Here is an 11,660-nt window from a genome sequence, read left to right on the forward strand (position 1 = left end):
TTGATGAGGTGACTCGGGACTTCTCCACCATCTGGAAAGAGACTCAAAAATCTCTCATACAGGCCTCATCCCGGATGAAGAAACATGCCGACAAAAAAAGAAGAACTCCTTCTGTCTTTTCTCCTGGAGACAAAGTGTGGCTCTCCGCCAAGTATATCCGCTTCCGTGTCCCCAGTTATAAACTGGGACCACGTTATCTTGGACCTTTTAAAATCAAATGCCAAATCAACCCTGTCTCCTACAAACTCCTTCTTCCTCCTTCTCTCCGTATTCCTAATGCTTTTCATGTCTCTCTCCTTAAACCACTTATCCTTAACCGCTTCTCTCCTAAGGTTGTTGCTCCTACTCCTGTCTCCGGGTCCTCTGACATCTTCTCAGTTAAAGAAATTCTGGCATCCAAGATGGTCAGAGGTAAAAAAAAAATTTCATGTAGATTGGGAGAATTGCGGCCCGGAGGAGAGGTCACGGGAACCCGAGGACAACATCCTTGACAAGGACCTTATCTACAAATTTTCAGGTTCTAAAAAGAGGGGGAGACCCACGGAGGGGGGGTAATGTTACGCCGAGCGCTACGGGTCCCCGCTCCTCCCCGGAGCGCTCACAGCGTTCTCCTGTTCGCAGCGCCCCGGTCAGACCCGCTGACCGGGTGCGCTGCGATAATGTCCCTAGCCGGGATGCGATTCGCGATGCGGGACGCGCCCGCTCACGGTGCGCATCCCGACCCGCTTACCAGACTCACTCCCTGTCTGTGCTGTCCCGGCGTGCGCGGCCCCGCTCCCTAGGGCGTGCGCGCACCGGTTCTTTGCGATTTAAAGGGCCGGTGCGCCACTGATTGGCGCATGGGTTTTAATTAATGTGTTCACCTGGGCACTTCCCTATATTACCTCACTTCCCCTGCACTTGTTGCCATTGTGCCAGTGAAAGCGTTCCTTGTGTATCCCTAGCCAGTGTTCCAGACCTCTTGCCGTTGCCCCTGACTACGATCCTTGTTGCCTGCCCTGACCTTCTGCTACGTCCGACCCTGCTCTTGTCTAATCCCTTGTACCGCGCCTATCTCAGCAGTCAGAGAGGTTGAGCCGTTGCCGGTGTATACGAACTGGTTGCTACCGCCGCAGCAAGACCATCCCGCTTTGCGGCGGGCTCTGGTGAAAACCAGTAGCAACTTAGAACCGGTCCACTGACACGGTCCACGCCATCCCTCTCTGACACAGAGTATCCACCTCCAGCCTGCCGAATCCTGACAAATATGAGGTCAGGATATGGGGACGGGATATGAGGTCGGGATATGGGAACTGGATATGAGGTCGGGATACGGGGGTGGGATATGAGGTTGGGATATGGGCATAGGATATGAGGGTGGGATATGAGGTTGGGATATGAGGACGGGATATGAGGACAGGATAGGAGGTCAGGATATGAGGACAGGATAGGAGGTCAGGATAGGAGGTCGGGATATGAGGACAGGATATGAAGACGGGATATGAGGATGGGATATGAGGACGGGATATGAGGTTGGGATATGAGGACGGGATATGAGGATGAGATATGGGGATGGATACAGGGTTGGGATATGACAACAAAATATGAGGATGGGATATTAAGTCAAAAGCTTCCTCCTTTGTTGATTTTCCTCCCCAAAAAGGATTATGAAGGAAAAACTGGGCAACACCAGGTACTAAGCTAGTAAAAAAATAAAAGATTACCTCTGAATTTCTCCAAAACATTTTGTCATTATTGAACACCAGCTGATTTCCTTCTTGAGTCGATGCATTGAAATATCCAACCTCTTTAAAGGCAAATGTTCCTTCAAAGAGACTTGCAAAGTTGATAATATAATAGAGAGTAGACAATCCTCCTTTCTCGTTAAATTGAACGTCTTCTCCAAGAGGATCTCTAAAATGAACTCTTCTTAGATACTTAAAGAATGAACAATATATTACATGGGATTCACAGTAACTAAAAAAAAATGTTCTGATAGTATATTAATGTAATAATCTCGCTTCTACAATTGTCAAAATGTTTCAGTCAATAATTCTATACTTTAACCCCTTAACCCCTTAAGGACTGAGCCCTTTTTCACCTTAAGGACTCGGCCGTTTTTTGCAATACTGACCACTGTCACTTTAAACATTAATAACTCTGGAATGCTTTTACTTATCATTCTGATTCCGAGATTGTTTTTTTGTGACATATTCTACTTTAACATAGTAGTAAAATGTTATGGTAACTTGCATCCTTTCTTGGTGAAAAATCCCAAAATGTTATGAAAACAATGAAAATTTAGCATTTTTCTAACTTTGAAGCTCTCTGATTGTAAGAAAAATGGATATTCAAAATAATTATTTTTTATTCACATATACAATATGTCTACTTTATGTTTGCATCATAAAATTTATGAGTTTTTACTTTTGGAAGACATTCCCAATCTTCATTTTTTACACTCGCATGTTCTTGTAGACCCAATTTTAGAATTTTTGTGGTAAAAGGAGAAAATTTTTACTTATATTTGTAGCCCAATTTCTCTTGAGTAAGCACATACCTAATATGTCTATGTAAAGTTTTCGGCGGGCGCAGTAGAGGGCTCAGAAGGGAAGGAGCGACAAGGGGATTTTGGAGAGAACATTTTTCTGAAAACAGCAAAAAAAACACATGGCATACCATTTTGGAAACTAGACCCCTCGGGGAATGTAACATGGGATAAAGTGAGCCTTAATACCCCACAGGTGTTTCAGGACTTTTGCAAATGTAAAAGAAAAAAAAATTTTTTACCTAAAATGCTTGTTTTCCTAAAAATTTTACATTTTTAAAAAGGGTAATAGCAGAAAATACCCCCCAAAATTTGAAGCCCAATTTCTTCCAATTCAGAAAACACCCCATATGGGGGTGAAAAGTGCTCTGCTGGCGCACTACATGTCTCAGAAGAGGAGTAGTCACATTTTGCTTTTTGAAAGCAAATTTTGCTCTGTGGGCATGCCACATTTAGGAAGCCCCTATGGTGCCAGGACAGCAAAAAAAAAAAAAACACATGGCATACCATTTTGGAAACTAGACCTCTTGGAGAACATAACAAGGGGTAAAGTGATCCTTAATACCCCACAGGGGTTTCATGACTTTTGCATGTGTAAAAAAATAATAATAATTTTTACCTAAAATGCTTGGTTTCCCAAAAATTTTACATTTTTACAAAGGGTTAAAGCAGAAAATACCCCCCCAATATTTGAAGCCCAATCTCTCCCGATTTAGAAAACACCCCATATGGGGGTGAAAAGTGCTCTGCTGGCGCACTAAAAGTCTCAGAAGAGAAGGAGTCACATTTGGCTTTTTGGAAGCAAAATTTGCTCTGGGGGCATGCCGCATTTAGGAAGCCCCTATGGTGCCAGGACAGCAAAAAAAAAAAACCACATGGCATACCATTTTGAAAACTAGACCCCTTGGAGAATATAACAAGGGGTAAAGTGATCCTTAATACCCCACAGCCCACAGGGGTTTCACGACTTTTGCATGTGTAAAAAAATAATAATAATTTTTACCTAAAATGCTAGGTTTCCCAAAAATTTTACATTTTTACAAAGGTTTAAAGCAGAAAATACCCCCCAATATTTGAAGCCCAATCTCTCCCGATTCAGAAAACACCCCATATGGGGGTGAAAAGTGCTCTGCTGGCGCACTACAGGTCTCAGAAGAGAAGGAGTCACATTTGGCTTTTTGGAAGCAAAATTTGCTCTGGAGGCATGCCGCATTTAGGAAGCCCCTATGGTGCCAGGACAGCAAAAAAAAAACACATGGCATACCATTTTGGAAACTAGACCCCTCGGGGAACGTAACAAGGGGTAAAATGAACCTTAATACCCCACAGGGGTTTCACGACTTTTGCATATGTAAAAAAATAATAATAATTTTTACCTAAAATGCTTGGTTTCCCAAAAATTTTACATTTTTACAAAGGGTTAAAGCATAAAATACCCCCCAAAATTTGAAGCCCAATTTCTCCCGATTCAGAAAACACCCCATATGGGGATGAAAAGGGCTCTGCTGGCGCACTACAGGTCTCAGAAGAGAAGGAGTCACATTTGGCTTTTTGGAAGCAAATTTTGCTCTGGGGGCATGCCGCATTTAGGAAGCCCCTATGGTGCCATGACAGCAAAAAAAAAACACATGGCATACCATTTTGGAAACTAGACCCCTTGGGGAACGTAACAAGGGGTAAAGTGAACCTTAATACCCCACAGGGGTTTCACGACTTTTGCATATGTAAAAAAAAATTATAATAATTTACCTAAAATGCTTGGTTTCCCAAAAATTTCACATTTTTACAAAGGGTTAAAGCAGAAAATACTTCACAAAATTTGTCGTCCAAGGTCTCAGAAGAGGTGTAATCACATTTGGCTTTTTGGAAGCAAATTTTGCTCTGGGGGCATGCCGCATTTAGAAAGCCCCTATGGTGCCAGGAAATCAAAAAAAATACCACATGGCATTGCATTTTGGAAACTAGACCCCTCGGGGAATGTAACAGTGTTACAGTGAGTACATACACATCACAGGTTTTTTGAACAGTGGGCCGTAAAAGTGAAAAATTAGATTTTCTTTTGCACTATATTGATAGTGTTACCCCAAATGTTTCATTTTCCCATTGGGTAATAGGGCAAAAGGCCCCCAAAATTTGTAGAACAATTTTGTCTGAGAAAAAAAATACACCATATGTGGATATAAATTGATCTGTGGACGCACTACAATGCTCAGAATAGAAGGAGTGAAAATTTTGTTGAAATTGAAGTCAGACGTCATGTGCATTTATAAAGCCCCCATTGTGCAAAAACAGCAAACAAAAAAAAACACATGTGACACCATTTTAGAAACTACACCCCTCAATGAACGTAACAAGGGGTACAGTGGGAAATAACACCACACAGGTTTTTTGAAAAGTGGGCCATAAATTGAAAAATTAGATTTTTTAACACAAATGCTGGGGTTACCCAATTTTTTATATTTTCACAAGGGGTAATATGAGGAATTGGGTTACAAATTTTGGAGGGCTTTTCCCCCTGACTATAAAAATACATCCACATATGGGGTAACCTGCTGGGCGAGCGCACAACAAGGCTCAGAAGTCATAGAGGTCACATTGTATTTGTGGCCTATGGCATATCAGTAGCTGACTGTTACATACATTCCGAGGAAAATAAAAAAATGAAACACCCACATGTGGCACCATTACAGAAAGTGCCCACCCTGAGGAATGGGTATAGGGGTAAAGAGGACATTTTGATCTCACAGGTGTTTCCTACATTTATTTTCCAGGAATGGATGAAGGGTAGCTTTTGAAAATTGCAATTTTTAACCTAAGCTCTGCTTAATTTTTCAGGGAAATACTAACATGTGACTCCGAATTGTCGCCTGGAAATACGACAGAGCTCAGCGAGAACTCTTCGCATTTGAGGCGGATGTTTGTTACGGACCTAACAGTTACATACATTCAGAGGAAAATACAAGAAAGGAACACCCACATGTGAGCCTATTACATACAGTACATCCCCTAGGGAAGGTGTACAGGAGTGAAGTGGAGATTTGGAACAAACGGGTGTTCCCTTCATTTATTTTCCAGGAATGGATGAAGTGTACTATGGGGGGAAGAAAATTGCAATTTTAATACTGATATGCAAATTATTTTCCCAGAATGATGACCCAGAGTACAGCCAAAAGTTAAAATGATGCCCGCCCCAAACCCTATACTCTGAATCATCATTCTGGGAAGGGGATGTATGGGACCGTCCCTATTCTGTTACCTCAAATGCGCAACCCGCTCAGGTGGGGAGAGAGCGTTGCGCATTTGAGGCAACTGCAAACCTCCAATGCTGTTGACTCTGTGTCCCATGACCCATTTTTTAGGGGGAAGAAAAAAAAGATATTGGGGGTATTGGGAAAGAGGTTTTGGGTTTGATTATTTTTTTTTTTTTTGGGGGGGGGGGGGGGGGTTGGTTTAAAATTTGGAAGACAATGTACCCTGGACTGGTACATTGGAGCCGAATTCTGGGGAATGAAATTTAGGGCAAAGGATGGAAAATTTTGTACTAATCATGGAAGTGTGATACTCTCTGAAGCAGCCTATGCAGATGCCCGGATTATCTGGGCAAGTGTCACACTGAATGGTGGTGTCCCTCCATCTCCCCTTCCTGTGACACACTCTGCATCTTTTCTGGGTTCGTCCCGACCTTCCAGTGTTGGGGATCACACCTGGAAAGTGTTGGCCTGGGACGATCCGGGGACCTAAAGTTCCAGAGGTGCTCTGACCCGCTCTTTGGCGGTCACCATAGATGAGGGCCTTTAGAACTACCTCTTGAAACTCCAGGAATGTCCCTGTGTTGCCAGCATACTTGTACAGTATAAAAAAGTTGTATATGGCAACCTGTACCATGTAGACCGCAACCTTTTTATACCATACACGTGTTTTCTGCATGGCATTATATGGCTTGAGGACTTGATCAGAAAGATCAACTCCCCCCATATACCGATTGTAGTCCAGAATACAATCGGGCTTGAGGACCGGTCCCACGGTACCTCGCACAGGGACAGGGGTGCTGCCGTTCCCATGAATAGTGGTGAGCATAAGGACATCCCTCTTGTCCTTATACCGGACCAACAACAGGCTTTCATGGGAAAAGGCATGGGACTCACCCCAGGGGATAGGAGCATGTAGGGATGATGGGGCGGAAGGCCTCTTTGATTCTTCCAGACTGTCCCACAAGCGACCGTGGATCTGGCGGCGAGGGATGTGAAGAGAGGGATACTAGTATAAAAGTTATCCACGTAAAGGTGGTAACCTTTATCTAGCAATGGGTGCAAAAGGCCCCAAATGATTTTCCCGCTAACACCCAGAGTGGGGGGACATTCTGGGGGTTCAAAACAGGAATCTCGTCCCTAATACACTACAACAAAAAAAACAAATTAGACCAAAAGGGGACTATAGAGACCAAGGAACACAACTACCGTATATACTCGAGTATAAGCCGAGTTTTTCAGCACGATTTTTCGTGCTGAAAACACCCCCCTCGGCTTATACTCGAGTGAACTCCCCCACCCGCAGTGGTCTTCAACCTGCGGACTTCCAGAGGTTTCAAAACTACAACTCCCAGCAAGCCAGGGCAGCCATCGGCTGTCCGGGCTTGCTGGGAGTTGTAGTTTTGAAACCTCCGGAGGTCCGCAGGTTGAAGACCACTGCGGCCTTCAACATCATCCAGCCCCCTCTCACCCCCTTTAGTTCTGAGTACTCACCTCCGCTCGGCGCTGGTCCGGTCCTGCAGGGCTGTCCGGTAAGGAGGTGGTCCGGTGAGGAGGTGGTCCGGGCTGCTATCTTCACCGGGGAGGCCTCTTCTAAGCGCTTCGGGCCCGGCCTCAGAATAGTCACGTTGCCTTGACAACGACGCAGATGCGTCGTTGTCTAGGCAACGGCTCTATTCCGGGCCGGAAGCGCGGAGAAGAGGCGCCCCCGGTGAAGATAGCAGCCCGGACCACCTCCTCACCGGACCACCTCCTTACCGGACAGCCCTGCAGGACCGGACCAGCGCCGAGCGGAGGTGAGTACTCAGAACTAAAGGGGGTGAGAGGGGGCTGGATGATGTTGAAGGCCGCAGTGGTCTTCAACCTGCGGACCTCCGGAGGTTTCAAAACTACAACTCCCAGCAAGCCCGGACAGCCGATGGCTGCCCGGGCTTGCTGGGAGTTGTAGTTTTGAAACCTCTGGAGGTCCGCAGGTTGAAGACCACTGAGGGCGAATGATGAGAAGAGGATGATGAAGGGGGGTGGGGATGATGAAGGGGGGGGGTGTGGGATGATTACAAGGGGATGATGAAGGGGGGATGTGTGGGATGATAAGGGGATGTGTGGGATGATGACAAGGGGATGATGAAGGGGGGATGTGTGGGATGATGACAAGGGGATGATGAAGGGGGGATGTGTGGGATGATAAGGGGATGTGTGGGATGATGACAAGGGGATGATGAAGGGGGGATGTGTGGGATGATAAGGGGATGTGTGGGATGATGACAAGGGGATGATGAAGGGGGGATGTGTGGGATGATAAGGGGATGTGTGGGATGATGACAAGGGGATGATGAAGGGGGGATGTGTGGGATGATGACAAGGGGATGATGAGGATGTTAATGACGGGTCTGGATGATGACAGGGGGGGATGAGGTATTTCCCACCCTAGGCTTATACTCGAGTCAATAACTTTTCCTGGGATTTTGGGTTGAAATTAGGGGTCTCGGCTTATACTCGGGTCGGCTTATACTCGAGTATATACGGTAATTACCTAACCCCAAGGCCGTAGCCTGGGGTGCAAAACACCTCTAAATAGTACCCCCTAAAACATAACTTTTATTATATATATCCAATTAAAATAAAATTAATGTAAACCCAGTGAGATAAATATTAAAAATGGGATGTCAGGTAGGTTAGTGCTTGTGAGATCTGAGCATCATTGCTCCACTGTCAAGGGTTCTGCAGTAGCCCTGTACGCCTACTCTGACACCAACTAAAAACACTAGATTGCCGCCTCTACATGTTTCGCCGTCTCTTTCGCTGCCACAGTTTGCCTCTTGAAAACGCCGTGGAGACGGCGAAACATGTAGAGGCGGCAATCTAGTGTTTTTAGTTGGTGTCAGAGTAGGCGTACAGGGCTACTGCAGAACCCTTGACAGTGGAGCAATGATGCTCAGATCTCACAAGCACTAACCTACCTGACATCCCATTTTTAATATTTATCTCACTGGGTTTACATAAATTTTATTTTAATTGGATATATATAATAAAAGTTATGTTTTAGGGGGTACTATTTAGAGGTGTTTTGCACCCCAGGCTACGGCCTTGGGGTTAGGTAATTAGTTGTAATACACTACAAACTTGCAAGTGTACCCGGAGGTACTCTCGCAAAGTTTATACATCTTCACGCCATACCACGCCCGCTTGGTAGGGATGTATTGCCGGAAGCTGAGTCTCCCCTTAAAGCTGATGAGAGACTCATCAATAGAGACCTCCCTCCCCGGGGCATAGGCCTCCCAAAATCTGGCCCCGAAGTGATTGATGACCGGCCTGATTTTATACAGGCGGTCATACGCGGGATCAGTTCGGGGGGACATGCCGCATCATCAGCATAATGCAAACATCTCCGAATGGCCTTGAACCGGGGACGTGCCATGGCCATACTGTAGAGGGGTGTCTGGTAAAAGACGTCCCCACTCCAGTATTGCTTGACTCTGGGTTTTTTAACTATACCCATATGCAGCACGAGGCCCCAAAAGGTCCTCATTTCGGCTGCATCGACTGGAGTCCAGCGGCCGGGTCTAGCTAAAAATGAGCCCGGGTTAGCAGCGACAAACTGTTGGGCGTACAGATTCGTCTGTCTAACCATCAAATTAACAAAGTCGTCACAGAAAAAATGACCGAAAAAGTATTTTTCAGTGAACCCAGCGATGTTAATTTTGATTCCTGAGTCGCCAACAAAATCAGGAATCACGGGCTCGTGGTCCGCTGGCTGAGTCCAGACAAGTTCTCCGGTATGAGGTACCAATGAACTTGGCTGAGGGGCTTCACTAGTATGAGCGCCAGGGGGACTCATATTAGCATGGGGCACAGGGTCAAGGACAGAGGAGGTTTGCGGTGCCGCACAGCGGCGGCGTCTCCGCCGCCTTGGTAGCTCATCATCAGAACTAGATGATGAGGAGGATGAGGAAATAAGGAAGGTGGGGTCTTCCTCGTCCTCTGAGATGCTTTCAGAGTCGGAGGCAATTATGGCATATGCCTCCCCAGCTGAAAACGCTCTGCGGGCCATTTCCCTACTCTAATGGGGATACGGGTGTGTGTGTGGGGGGAAACTTTATTTGTGTATGTGCTGTGTGTGGTGTGGTGCGAGACTACCTCCCTAACCCGCCCTAACCCTCCCTCACGTAACCTAACTTAACTAAACTAACCCGCCCTAACCGAAAAAAATATAAAATAAAAAGGGGACTTTTTTTTTTTTTAAAGGGGGACTTCTAGCGCAAAAAAGCCCTGCGCAAAAAAAAGTGTTTATCTAATCAGTGGGGTGCGCACTGATTAGCGCTTGTGGCGGCAGGGGGCGCAGAAGTCAGTGGGGGGTCCGGCCACTCAGCCCAGAACAGTGGCTGGTGGCTTGTACCCAGACCCCCACACAAAAAACCCGAAAAATAAAATAAAAAACTGCTTATCCCCGAAAAAATGCACCCACCTGAACCCAAAAAAAAACACTGATCAGTGATAAGTCACCGACAGCGGTGGGACAGGCTGCACACACAGATACTGTCCGTCCACACAGTACACTCCTGCTACTGGTGGCACGGACCGCCTATGGGTGCAAAAAAACGCAATTAAACGCGAAAAAAAGAGCCGGCACCACAAAAACGCTGATCAGTACTACGGGACTGATCAGCGGTGGGTGGGCTTTAACAAACGGTGGTGGACCGCTCTTTCATGACTAAGAGGGTCCGCACACACGCTTAGGGGAAAAAAAAAAGATCTGCGCCAAAAAAAAAGGCTGGCGGCAGACAGCAGGGCCGGGGACACACAGCTGAAGGTGCTACGGACCCACGGACACCCACTGAGGTACGCCAAAAAAAAAAAGACTTTTTTTTTTTAACCCTAACCTGTCCCTACCTAATCTAAAGCTAACCCTGGGGGATTTCTGTGCCAAGGGGCCACAGAAAGGGGGCAAGGGGCACTTTTTTCACACTGAGGGGATGGTGGCAGCACGGGGCTCCGTCCTGCTCGCCAGATCTGAGTGGAATGGCGGGCAGAACGGAGCAACATGCTCCTAGCCCCCACCATCCCCTCCCATTACACTGTGATTAGTGTGGCTTTGGCCACTTTGGCCACCCAATCACAACTGTACTGAGGGGGTGGCCACAATGCCAGCCCCCAGTACAGCACGGATGGTGATTGGTGGTGTATATGACACCACCATTCATCATCTTTATCCCGGTCACAGGGTCACACGTGACCCTGATGACCCAGAACCGCTGCAGAACGGCGGTTAATACTTAACGGCGCCCTGCAGCAATCGCCGGTATAGAAGGTCCTCCGGACCTCTTCCGGCACACTGCCGGGATGTCTGCTGAATGAAATCAGCAGACATCCGGCTCCGATCCCCGCCCGGCGAGCGGCGGGGAACGGAATTGCAGCGCATCGCTGATCTGAATTGATTAGCGATGTGCTGCGATCGTGGACATGGGGGGTCATCATGACCCCCCTGGGCGATATGCCGTGATGCCTGCTGAACTATTTCAGCAGGCATCAGGCACCGACTCCGCTCCAGCTGGCTGCGTGAGGCCAGGAAAGCTCATGACGTTCTCATACGTCATGAGTCCTTAAGGACTCTGAAGTGAAGACGTATGAGAACGTCATGAGTCCTTAAGGGGTTAAGGCAAAGGTAGAAGTAACTCTTACCCACTGTCATGTCAGTTAGAGAGCAGTGCAGCAGACCTGAGCTAGCCCCCCAAAAAATGTCTTCTCTATCTATTTGGTCGATCTGCCCTAAATGGCGCCCTCCATCTGGGCAACAGTGCCTCACTACTCACTAAATGCACTGGGTGCAACTTAGGTCAGACAGGCCAAGTCAGCAGGAAAAGACAAAAAAAGAACCGAAAATCCAA

This window comes from Hyla sarda, chromosome 1, assembly GCF_029499605.1.
Source record: "Hyla sarda isolate aHylSar1 chromosome 1, aHylSar1.hap1, whole genome shotgun sequence".
Classification (NCBI taxonomy): Eukaryota; Metazoa; Chordata; class Amphibia; order Anura; family Hylidae; genus Hyla; species Hyla sarda.